The 13,012-nt window shown below is 41.8% G+C and overlaps 1 protein-coding gene across 8 annotated transcripts in view; it reads left to right on the forward strand.

Moving 5' to 3' along the window:
- KCNN2 (potassium calcium-activated channel subfamily N member 2) overlaps positions 1-13,012 on the forward strand; it is a 333,031-nt gene that overhangs the window by 271,097 nt on the left and 48,922 nt on the right. The window lies entirely within an intron of this gene.

Consider the following 13,012-nt stretch of genomic DNA (forward strand, 5'->3'; position numbering starts at 1 on the left):
AAAAAAAGGAAGAGAGCAGCCAACTCGATAAACAAACCTGCCAATGATAATAAACTCTGAAAACTAAACTATGATAATACACCAGAAACCAGTCAGTCGCATACAGCCAGCCCCAAGTCTACAGTTGCTCCCAAAGTCCACCGCCTCAATTGTGGGATGATTCGTTGTCTATTCAGGTATTCCACAGATGCAGGTACATCAAGTTGTTTGTGGAGCTTTAATCCGCTGCTTCTGAGGCTGCTGGGAGAGATTTCCCCTTCTCTTCTTTGTTCGCACAGCTCCCGGGGTTCAGCTTTGGATTTGGACCCGCCTCTGAGTGTAGGTCGCCTGAGGGCGTCTGTTCTTCGCTCAGACAGGACGGGGTTAAAGGAGCAGCTGCTTCAGGGGCTCTGGCTCACTCAGGCCGGGGTGAGGGAGGGGTACGGATGCGGGGCGAGCCTGCGGCGGCAGAGGCCGGCGTGACGTTGCAGCAGCCTGAGGCGCGCCGTGCGTTCTCCCGGCGAAGTTGTCCCCGGATCACGGGACCCTGGCAGTGGCGGGCTGCACAGGCTCCCCAGAGGGGCGGTGTGGAGAGTGACCTGCGCTCGCACACAGGCTTCTTGGTGGCGGCAGCAGCAGCCTTAGTGTTTCATGCCTGTCTCTGGGGTCCGTGCTGATAGCCGTAGCTCGTGCCCGTCTCTGGAGCTCGTTTAAGCGGTGCTCTGAATCCCCTCTCCTCGTGCACCCCAAAACAATGGTCTCTTGCCTCTTTGGCAGGTCCAGACATTTTCCCGGACTCCCTCCCGGCTAGCTGTGGTGCACTAGCCCCCTTCGGGCTGTGTTCACGCCGCCAACCCCAGTCCTCTCCCTGGGATCCGACCGAAGCCTGAGCCTCAGCTCCCAGCCCCCGCCCGTCCCCCCGGTGGGTGAGCAGACAAGCCTCTTGGGCTGGTGAGTGCTGGTCAGCACCGATCCTCTGTGCAGGAATCTCTCCGCTTTGCCCTCCGCACCCCTGTTGCTGTGCTCTCCTCCGTGGCTCCGAAGCTTCCCCCCTCCGGCACCCGCAGTCTCCGCCCGCGAAGGGGCTTCCTAGTGTGTGGAAACCTTTCCTCCTTCACAGCTCCCTCCCAGAAGTGCAGGTCCCGTCCCTATCCTTTTGCCTCTGTTTTTTCTTTTTTCTTTTGCCCCACCCAGGTACGTGGGGAGTTTCTTGCCTTTTGGGAAGCCTGAGGTCTGCCAGCGTTCAGTAGGTGTTCTGTAGGAGTTGTTCCACATGTAGATGTATTTCTGATGTACTTGTGGGGAGGAAGGTGATCTCCACGTGTTACTCCTCTGCCATCTTGAAGGTCCACCTCCCTAGAGAATTTGTCATTTTATTTACTGTGTTGTTCATCATTGTTTGCTCTTTAGTTCTTCTAGTCCTTGTTAAACATTTCTTGTATTTTCTCCATTCTATTTCCAAGATTTTGGATCATTTTTACTATCATTACTCTGAATTCTTTTTCAGGTAGACTGCCTATTTCCTCTTCATTTGTTTGGTCTGGTGGGTTTTTCCTTGCTCCTTCATCAGCTGCATATTTCTCTGTCTTTTCATTTTGCTTAACTTACCGGTTTTGGGGTCTCCTTTTCGCAGGCTCCAGGTTCATAGTTCCCGTTGTTTTTGGTGTCTTCCCCAGTAGGTAAGGTTGGTTCAGTGGGTTGTGTAGGCTTCCTGGTGGAGGGGACTGGTGCCTGTGTTCTGGTGGGTGGGGCTGGATCTTGTCTTTCTGGTGGGCAGGGCTGCGTCTGGTGGTGTGTTTTGGGGTGTCTGTGAACTTATTATGATTTTAGGCAGCCTCTCTGCTAATGGGTGGGGTTCTGTTCCTGTCTTGCTAGTTGTTTGGCATGGGGTGTCCAGCACTGGAGCTTGCCGGCTGTTGGGTGGAGCTGGGTCTTAGCATTGATACGGAGATTTCTGGGAGAGCTCTCGCCGACTGATATTACGTGGGGCTGGGAGGTCTCTGGTGGTCCAATGTCCTGAACTCGGCTCTCCCACCTCAGAAGCTCAGGCCTAACACCAGGCCGGGGTACTAAGACCCTGTCAGACACATGGCCAGGTACATGGGGATTTTCTTGCCTTTTGGGAAGTCTGAGGTCTTCTGCCAGCGTTCAGTAGGTATTCTATAGGAGTTGTTCCACACATAGATGTATTTTTGATATATTTGTGGGGCGGAAGGTGATGTCCATGTCTTACTCCTCTGCCCTCTTGAAGGTCCCCCTCCTCCTCTTTCCCAGCCTCCCAGCCCCAAAGAGGGAGGAAGAAGACGTTTCCAGTCCTAGGGAAGGAATTCTGGCGCAGCCTTCTGGAACCAGAGTGGGCGAGTTGGGGCACCATCCAGCGGGGCCCTGGCCCTTTTCCAGACATACTGTTTCAACTGCAGACCTCTGAGGACTTTATACAGTGGAGGATTGACAGGTCCTTGGTGACAGTGGGTTGGGTTTGAGGAAGGTCTGTTCCCCACTTGTGTTCCTCCTTTCTGAACCTAGACCTGGGTTTTAATTCCATTCACGATGTTTTGGTGTTGCAGTCTATAGTTAAGCTGCTCATGCTCAATCAAGCAAGATGCAATTAGCAGGCCCTCAAAGACGAATTTCTAGAATTGAAGTAGGAAAATTTAACTGGTGAACCCTGCAAATGACCTTCTCAGAAAGTGTGCGATCCATCACCTCAGCCTTGCTGAAGTCACCTTCAGCTCAGTGTCCCCGAGAGCTCTCTCTGCTCTCTTCTTGGTTTGATGGCTCAGTTTTCTGACTCTCTGCTGCTTCTCGTCTCTCTCTAAGGAATAAAAGGACATTCAGGAATGTTTTGCTTCCCTAGAAACATAGCCTGGAACTGTGAAGTGCTGGAGGCTAAAACTTCTTGTCATCATAGGTTCTAAGTTGGAATTTTCATTTGCTGTATTTTGAAAACTCAAGCTTTAAAATCAGTTCATGATAATTGCCTACTGTTGATGTGGCAACTTGGAGCTGGGCTGATTGGGATCACAGGGGTATATTCTTTTCCAGTTGACTGAGAGCCCTAAACAGATGTTAAAAATTTCTCAGGAATGCATGATAGATGCTGGGACACAGAAATGTACCTTCCCCGTCCCCTGCCCCCCTGAGGATTGAAGTCCTAGTGTCTGTGAGAGGGAGGGCAGCTGAGGAGTAGGGGAACAGTATGGCATAGAAAGGTTGCGATATTTCTCTTTTTTCTTGTTTGGACTTCTTGTTGCTGAACAATCTGTCTTTCTTCTTACTCTCTTTATTTTGTTGACTGATGTACCCTCACCCCCTGCTACTTCTGCTGTGCCAGGATAGCACCTGACTTACTGCTTCCTCTCCCTCCTTCCTTTCCCCAGTCCTCTTTCCACTCTTTCACATCTCAGTGGTACCAGTCACTGTGCTCATTGACACTGACAGCAGAAGGGAGCAAACCCAAAAGCTGCCTATGCTCGGAAAAGCCCCAATGTCTGCCACCTCACCTGCGTGCAAGAAGGCACACTTGCAAAAGCAGTGACTTTTCTTTGTGTCCACTTTTACACAAATAGAGAGGGATTTGGTCAAGTAGAACACAAATGCAGTCTTTATGTACTGATCAAGTAGCATTTGGCTAGTACTTCGTGATCTCAGTGCTGGCAGCCACCTGGGAGGTAGATGGGTGAGTCTCACAATAGAAGAAAGGGAGGCTCGGACATTAAGACTTGCTGCTTTGCGTAAAGAAGCTAAGGGGTGTGGTGGGCGATCACTACCTCTGAATATAGAGCAACCCTTCCCGGACTCGATCTCAGAGTGAGTAAACAAGACCCTGACACCTATATCCTCAAATGCTGGTTCAATTCCAACATGGCCTGGTTAGAAAAATCCACAGGGACTTTTTTGTTCTTACAGATTTACAAGGTATGGTCTGGTATTTGATCTAGAGAATCTCAGAGGGTTGAAATGTGAAGATATGCAGCTACCTTAGATCTATATTAATTGGATCTAGAATGGAATGCATGTCCGGACCCACACATACACACACTCTCTCTCACCTCAGATGATACACCTAAGAGGCTTGGTAACACCTGAGGCTGCAGGTGTAGGAGTGGCCCTGGGCTTGTGTGTATCAGTTGTAGGGGCTGTTTCTTCAATGGAACAACCCGTTCTTCCAGGATGCCCAGGAGAGGGGCTTTCACCAGAAGGTATTCCCAGGAAAGTCCCCTCACAAGCTGACTCTGGCACTGGTCGGCCCAAACTCAGCCAGGCAGCCGTGGGGATAAATTAGTGTGGCACTGCCACCTAGTGACTGTCTGCCCGCCGCTCTTCCCAGAAGGGAAGTAAATAGCTCTGCGGGCTGTCACGCTGCTGGAAAATCATGGAGTGTTGGGGGTAGGGGGGCTTCTAAAACCACAGCCCACCAGGCCAGTGTAGACATGCTCTCTCTGCTATTAGTAGAGCCTGGCGTGTGTCAGACATGAATTGTACTAAGTGATTTTGGTAAGGGAATGCTTGAAAAATTGACTTTCTGGTAAGGAAATCTTGGGCCTGACCAAGTGTGGCTCCAGGTCTGTCTCCCGGCTTCAACCTTCCAGCTCCTTAGAGGAGCTCACAGTGTGTGGAGGGATGCTTGGCACATAGCAAGAGTGGAAGGAATGGACCTCGCTCCAGAAAAATTAAAATAGCTATTGGTTGGGAAGTTAGTAAAGAAACGAAGAAGGAAGAGAACCTTGGTGGAAATGCAAGCCGTGGTTATAACATTGCTTTGGAACTTGGTATTTTTTTGATAGCCTGGGGAGTACCCGGGGCTTAAGAATGTAATTTGTGCCAAATTCCATGGTTTTCTAGTTTCACTGCTCTCCAGATGTGTTGAAATGAAGCTAGCTCCAGATTTTCCGATGGCTGTTGCACAGTCCCAGCTGCTTTGAAACTTTGGACCACTGGTTCTCACTGGGGATAGTTTTGTTCCCTGAAGCCATTCCAGAGAAGGGGTTTTTTGCTGTCATTCAGTGGGGCCAGGGATGCTCTGTATTCTGTTTGTATGGGACATTCCCACCCAACAAAGAACTGTTCTGTATCCCATTTGACCTTAGACTCACCTGGTGGACATTCTGTGTACTAAAAGCCTATTTATAATCTTCCTAGTTTAGACTTAAATCCATTTAAAATATAAACATAAAATATTTTTGCTCAATTGTAACATATGCTTAATTTTTAAATAATGTTATTAGTGTGTAAATTGAGGGAAAATTGTCATTTGTTTTATTTGGAATTTGACCAAAAGTTTTTCACATTTTAGAAAATCACATTAGGTATGACCATGCTCCTGTGGCATTTGAATTCAGAACCATACACTTTCATCAGAATGAACTGTATTCAAGTGCTTTTACATATAGGTGCAAACAACTGACTGCTTCTTAAATCTTCTAGGTTAGCCTTGCCCGAGCATTTAGATATTGAAATACATGATTTATTATAAATTACTTCTCTCTTATTTTTCTATATTACAGTTAGGATATTATATTGATTTTTGTTTTATAAATCATGTGTATAGATAAGTTGTATTATTTGAATTATATTTCAAGATCTTAAGCAAGAGCATCTGAAGGTGCACTAGGATTGAGAACTGCTGCTTACATAGAGTTCTGCATTCAGGGAATCTCTCATGATGGACACTTATGCCCTGGGCTCTTCCTCCATCTTCGTTTTTAGGAACCAGACTTAATCTCCATGGCTCTCTGACCTGAAAGTTCTTTCCTAGAGCTGGGCATATTTCACTAACCTCCTTTATCAAAGAGAGCCTGAATACTGATAAGTCTTTTCAGGTCTGTTTAGCTTATGTTGATGTGATACCATTGTGTTCCTATAGGTCTTTAACATAGATAATCGTCAAATAATTATATAGGTACGTGATCTAAGACTGTTAGCGTATTGACAGATGTCATTTCTGAACTCACTTATTCTAACAGAAATGAAAATGCATAAATGAATAATAGAGAGTCAGACAATAAAACATTTTGTCATCTTTTCAGGGAAACATAAGGAATGTAATTCTTCAAATTTGAAAATCCATATATGTTCTGTTACATACTCTTTTCCTTTAGGGACTTTGAGCTGTATTTCATAGGAAGCTTATGCCCTTAGACAGACATACCCACTGATGGTCTCTACCCAAAGACCAATCTTCTGTATCTGTATTGTGAATGAAATACACACACACACACACACACACACACACACACACACACACACACACACACACGCACGGAGGAAAGAGAAAGGGAGAGGAAGGAAGAGGGAAAGTGGAAGTGGGGGAAAGGAGAGAGGAAGAGAGAGAAGTGTTTAGTTTTTTGACTTTTCTAAATTAACAGAAGAGAAGAAAAAATTCCAAACGTGCAAGGTTAAAGGAGCAAAATAAATTCAAAGTAGAAAACTCATTTTGGTGTTTTAGAGTTAAAGAATTAGGCAGTTAATAAAAATTGAATCTGGCTTATGCCCAAATGAGTTAGGTTTTATAGGTAACATTACGCAGCCTGTCTCTGCTGCTTTTCTCTGGATACTTGTTGGTATTGAAGGAAGTCTATATGGGGATCCCCAAGGTCCTAAAGTCATGTCTGTGTTTTCATAACTCAGCGATAGGGAAAAAAGTAGGAGTATGAAGAAGGGATTAGGAGAAAGTCACACAGATTGGGGCAATTCAAATTGTCTGAGCTGAAGGGATTTCTGTAAATTATCTGAGTAGTTTTATACATATATAATTAAAGTGTTTTCACTTTAGAGCACCCTTACTCAGAGAGGTTTTTAGTAAAGGGTTTGGACCTACAAAATTTTACATTTTTTTTAGTTTAAAACTATAATTTTAGGTGTCAGTGTTATATTGGACACCCATGTGATTACTTCTAATCTATTATATACATTTTTTCTTGATCTACCTTTGCCGCTCACATTCACATTTATTACAACTTGTATATTACCTTATTATTTCTTGCAGTTTACCCCCTTTCTGCCTTTTAGGCTTCTCATGAATGCTTACTATTTTTTATCCATCTACATGTTCCCAGTGCCTCCAAAAGTTCTGTTATACATATAGAAGCTCAACATGTTACTGAATGAGAACTTCTGAAATAAAGCTAATAGTTAGTTCTCAGCTTTGACAACGCATACAAATTACCAGGGGAGCTTTAAAAAAAAAAATCTCTGTCATGGCCCCACCCCCAGAGTTCTTGGCTTCATTGATTGAGGATGGGCTTTTGCATAGGTAATTGTCAGTGCTTCCCAGGTGATTCTAATATGCAGCTACAGGTGCGCCCCTTTGATATGGATCAGTGGCAAATAAGAGATACATGTCACCCCTCCTTTCTGAGCCATTTGGCACTCAGCACTTTTCTCCTTTGAACCTAAATATGCCCCTTCATTGGACTTCTTTGTATATGTTTTAATTAATTGGATCACTTATTTTATTTGCTTTTGCTTTAGGTGAAAACTCCATGCACATATTTGGAGCTTGGAGAGAGATAATTTATCATACTTCTCTGGGTCTTCAATTGGCAGACAGCAAAATATCAGCTTCATTGCTGACGTGAAGCAGATCTGGATACCACCACTTGACCTATATCCCAGTGGGCTGCCTGGTGTTCTGATGATTCACCACTGAGTTAGATGGAGTCATAGGTGAACCTTTATACCCTGTATTGGATCACCCCTGGCCTGGGAAGCTTACAATATAGAGAACAAAATACACCTGCTCTGTGGGCAGGCAGAACAGAGAGAGGGCTGGAATTACTCCTGTTCAGTTCCTTCTCCCGATTCTCCATCCTTCCCCTCTACAAATCTGGGAGAAATAGATTGCCTCTGCCTTCCTCTCCACCCCCACCCCACACACACACGTTAATACAATTAAATAATGTTAGAGGCAACCATTTTTAGTATTTATTTTTTTAAATTTTATTGAAGTATAGTTGATTTATTTACAATGTGTAAATTTCTGCTGTACAGCAGAGTGACTCAGTTATACATATATATACTTTTTCATATTCTTTTCTTTTATGATACAGTAGGACCTTTTACAGTAGGACCTTGTTGTTTATCCATCCTATACATAATAGTGTGCATCTGCTAATTCCAAACTTGTAGTCCTTCCCTCTCCCACCCCCTCCCCCTTGGCAACCACAAGTCTGTTCTCTATATCTGTGAGTCTGTTTCTGTTTCGTAGATATGTTCATTTGGGTCGTGTTTTAGATTCCACATATAAGTGATATCAGATGGTTATTTGTTTTTTTCTTTCTGACTTACTTCACTTAGTGTGATAATCTCTAAGTCCATCCATGATGCTGCAAATGGCATTATGTCATTCTTTTTTATGGCTGAGTGATAGTCCATTGTACCTGTGTGTATATGTATGTATATATATGCCACATCTTCTTTATCCATTCATCTGTCAATGGACATTTAGGTTGTTTCCATGTCTTGCCTATTGTAAATAGAGCTGCTATGACCATAGGGGTGCATGTATCTTTTCGAATTATAGCTTTCGAAAATTATAGCTTTTATATAGTCTGGGTATATGCTCAGGAGTGGGATTGCTGGATTATATGGCAACTCTATCTTTAGTTTTTTGAGGAACCTCCATAGTGTTTTCCATAATGGCTGCACCAGTTTACATTCCCACCAACAGTGTAGGAGGGCTCCCTTTTCTCCACACCCTCTCCAACATTTATTATTTGTAGATTTTTTTTAATGATGGCCATTCTGACCAGTGTGAGGTGGTACCTCATTGTAGTTTCGCTTTGCATTTCTCTAATACTTAGTGATGTTGAGCATCTTTTCATGTGCCTCTCAGCCATCTGTATGTCTTCTTTAGAGAAATGTCTGGTTAGGTCTTCTGCCCATTTTTGGATAGGGTTTTTTTTTGTTATTGAGTTATATGAGCTGTTTGTATAGTTTGGAAATTAAGCCCTTATCAGTTGCATCATTTGCAAATATTTTCTCCCAGTCTATAGGTTGTCTTTTCATTTTGTTTATGGTTTCCTTTGTGGTACAGAAGCTTGTAAGTTTGATTAGGTCCCATTTGTTTACTTTTGCTTTTATTTCTATTGCCTTGGGAGACTGACCTAAGAAAACATTGGTACGATTTATGTTAGAGAATGTTTTGCCTATGTTCTCTTCTAGGAGTTTAATCGTGTCATGTCCTATATTTAAGTCTTTAAGCCATTTTGAGTTTATTTTTGTGTATGGTGTGAGGGTGTGTTCTGACTTCAGTGATTTACATGTGGCTGTCCCACTTTTCCAACACCACTTGCTGAAGAGGCTGTCTTTTCTGCATTGTATATTCTTGCCTCCTTTGTTGAAGATTAATTGTCCATAGGTGTGTGAGTTTATTTCTGAGCTCTCTGTTCTGTTCCATTGACCCATATGTCTGTTATTGCGAGGCAACCATTTTTAATGTTTATCTGTGATCTATTTTTCCCCTTTGAAACTTTCAAAGATCATCTCTCTATTCCTAGTATTTAAAAATTTACCATGATCCCCCTCGGCAGAGGTCTTTCGTTATTCTCTGTGCAAATACTAAGTAGAACTTTTCCTTTCCTTTAGAGATGCCTGCCTTCCAGTTTTCCTGGAAAACCAAAGAAATTTAAAAAAATTATCATTTCTTTCCTTCCACTTCTGTGTTCTCCTTTTGAAGTTAGTTGTTAGACGCTCTGTGTTCTCTGAGAATATATCTTCTTTGTTCTCCCTTTTCCCTTCTCTTTCTGTCTTTTTGTTCTACTTTCTGGGAGATTTCTACTAATTTATATTCTAATTGTATTGCGATTACTTTTTTCATTATAATTTTAAGTTTTTTAAAAGTCCCTCTTTTTTATTCTTTAATTGCACTTCTTTGTAGCATCCTGTTCCTTTTTATGGATGTTATATTTTCCTTTAGTTCTTTCATGATATAACTTAGAAAGATCAGGAGTCCCACACCCCATCACTCGCCATTGTCTGGAGATTATTCTGTTTCCTCCCTTTTCCCTTCTTTCTTTCCTTTCTTTTCCCCTCCCATTTTTGTCAGTATCTTTTTTATAGAAAGTATACTTCCAATGTGTGCTGATCATTTGCTAGTCTTTCACGTTCAAGAGTGGGAATTGGAAACTTTGTATGGGGAGAGGAGCTTAGTGTCTGGTGAAATTCACTATGGGTGGATAAGTGGAAAGCTACATTTTTCATTAGAAAATCCTTGCTGTTAGTACATGAATGTCTTTTCACTGAAACTATTCTGTTTCTCCAGAGAGAAATATATTCTTTCTCTGTATTAGTAAGTTCTAATATAGGGTCAAGAACAGAGAGTGAAGAAAGTAAACTGGGAATGTTGTTGTTCCACTTGGAAACTTGAATTTAATTACCACGTTTTCAGCCCCAAACATCTTTCCTGACCTTAGCTGGGGCCTGGATCAGAATCTCCAGTGTTTCCTCAGTGAACAAACCTCTATCTCCTGTTAGTTGTCTAGCAATACCAGGCAGGGGCAAGCACCTGGGCATCTATTATTCCATATTCTTAGACATCATAATTTCTCCTGTTTTCAACTTTGGACTTTACCCACTCATTGCATGACATCTGGTTTCTCCAAGTTGTGAACCTTCCATGGGTTCTATAATAATCTATGCCTTTTAATTTTGGGTATTTAGGCCATTTATATTTAATGTGGTTACAGATATGCTTGGGTAAATCTGTCCTCTAGCTACTTGTTTTCTATTTGTTCCATCCAGTCTCTGCTCCTTTTTTCCATTTCTGCCTCCTTTTGGATTGCTTATCTTTTTTTATTCTATCTTATATCCTTTATTAGATTATCACTTATTACTCTTTGATGTATTATTTTAATGATTCTTTTAGGAGTTATAGCATACCTATACACTTAGGTATACTATAACTAAATTGTCACAGTTTTATCTTCCCCTGACATTGTATCACTTACTACAGTCTACCTTCAAATGATAATGTACCAGTTTACATATAGTATTTTCACTTTTCCAACCTTGCAGTTTTACTTGTGCATATCAATCTGTAAGTACTTGGCTGAATAATCAAGGAGACCTTTCTACAGATCTCTGGATCTCTCTCTGTGCAGATGTTTCCTCTCTGGTTTTTGGCCCTATAAACTCATGGCCTCCCTGTATTCCCAGCTCTGTCCTCAACTTGGGGAGACCTCTGGGCTCTGCTGATTTCCATACCTGAGCTACATTCTGGAATCTTTCTTGAGGCATTAAGCTGGGGCAATTTTATGACTCACTTTGGCTGTTTACCATCTCTCAGGGATCACTGTTCTTTGTTTCTAGATTATCTATGTCTTGTTCACTATTGTTTCAGATATTTGTCTGGTTTTGTAGTTGTTTCAAGAAGCAGCATGAATTCAGTCCTTTGTTGTTCCATCTTGGCTGGAAGCAGAATTCCCCATGCCCTTTTGTTTGTATTAAAATGTGTTATTTTTCATTCTCTGATTTCTCTTTTCCTTTTTTTGTTTTTGTTATTGTGGGCTTATACCTTTTTTAAATTGCCTTACTATCATTTTAGAGATATTTCAGGAGAGAATGGTGGATTCAGGAGAGAGAACTGATGATAGATTGATCACATGCATTTGAATCTCCATAATACTTTTCACTATATAACTGAGGCTGACATTTGAGATCAGAGCTGAAAATTAAGGTATTTTTGCTATTCATAGTATTAATAGTATGTTTAATGGAAAAGGATTAATGAACATAGTTTGTCAGCTGTAAGCTTCCATTGTTGAATATTTTTTACATGTGTAAAAATAACTTATAAGTTGCCTACAGATCTTAGAACACAACATGACAAATCTGATTCATATTGATTGATGGGAAAGACTCATTTCTGTCCCTTTTTTGTACTTCTATATTTGTGATCCTGAAGGCCTAACATGTGGCCAAGGGCAAGTCAGTTTGAGAAAAAATGTTTCATACTGTCATATTAATTAATTCAATAAACACCAATTCCCTGCTCTATTCTTCTAAGTGAAGATAAAACAATGAGTAAGGCATAATCTTTGTCCTCAAATTCTTTATAATTTAGATTCTCGGGGCATGTTTGATAAGCAAAGTATACATTATATGTGTTATGACCCATGTTGACATTGACTGATGGCATGTGAGATATCTATAAGAGGCTCCCAGGATACAGAGAAAGGACCTATGGTCCAGCATAGAGTACCATGCTAAAAATGCTATGTGAAGTCTGGAAAAGGGGAGTTATGAGCAGATTCTCAAAGTACAAATCAGGTCTAGGAAGGTGGGGGAGGGTGGTTTTAGGCAGAAGGAAATGTACCTGTAGAGAAAGAGCTGGGGAAGAGGATGGCATAACTGCCAGCCATTACTATGGCCAGAGCTCCTGTTACTTATGGAGTGGTGCTGTGAGAGAGGCAGGGGTGATGGGCAGAGGCTGCTTCATTGAGTGGGAAGAATTCAGTAATGCTCTTGGAAAGATCACCCTTGTGAATTTAAACAAATATTGTGGAAAGCTGCCATATTTGTGATTTAAGAAACAGTGGTAGACCCACAGTCGAGAATGAATGAAGAAATGAATGGAAACTAAGAAAAGGAACGTTTTACTTCTTTTAAAACATTAAAGCTGATCTTACAATCTTTAAGTCTCTGAAACATGCAATGCTGTAAAACAGCGATAAGTCCTCTCCCTAAATGCTAAAGTCCTTTTCTAAAAAAGCTTGCAATCATTAGGCATTCCTTACACTAATTTTAATCTTCTTTAATATATTTTAATTAAACAAGCATTCATATTCATTAGAATTTGAAATTTGCCATGTGAGTCATTTCTTCAAGTCTTTCCCAGAATAGCTCCCCTTGTGGAGAAGGTCGGAATTGTCTGAGTAAGTTTGTGACGTGAACTTAAACTGTGAGAAACGTTTTGAAAATTTTTAACTGTTTAAATTGTATATATTAATCGTTCGCAGTGGTGTGACTCTGGCATAAATTCAAAACCTGGAAGTGTTCTAAGTGAAAACGTCATCCTGTTGATAAGTCTAAT

Source organism: Balaenoptera borealis (genome assembly GCF_965194805.1).
Source record: "Balaenoptera borealis genome assembly, chromosome: 2".
Classification (NCBI taxonomy): domain Eukaryota; kingdom Metazoa; phylum Chordata; class Mammalia; order Artiodactyla; family Balaenopteridae; genus Balaenoptera; species Balaenoptera borealis.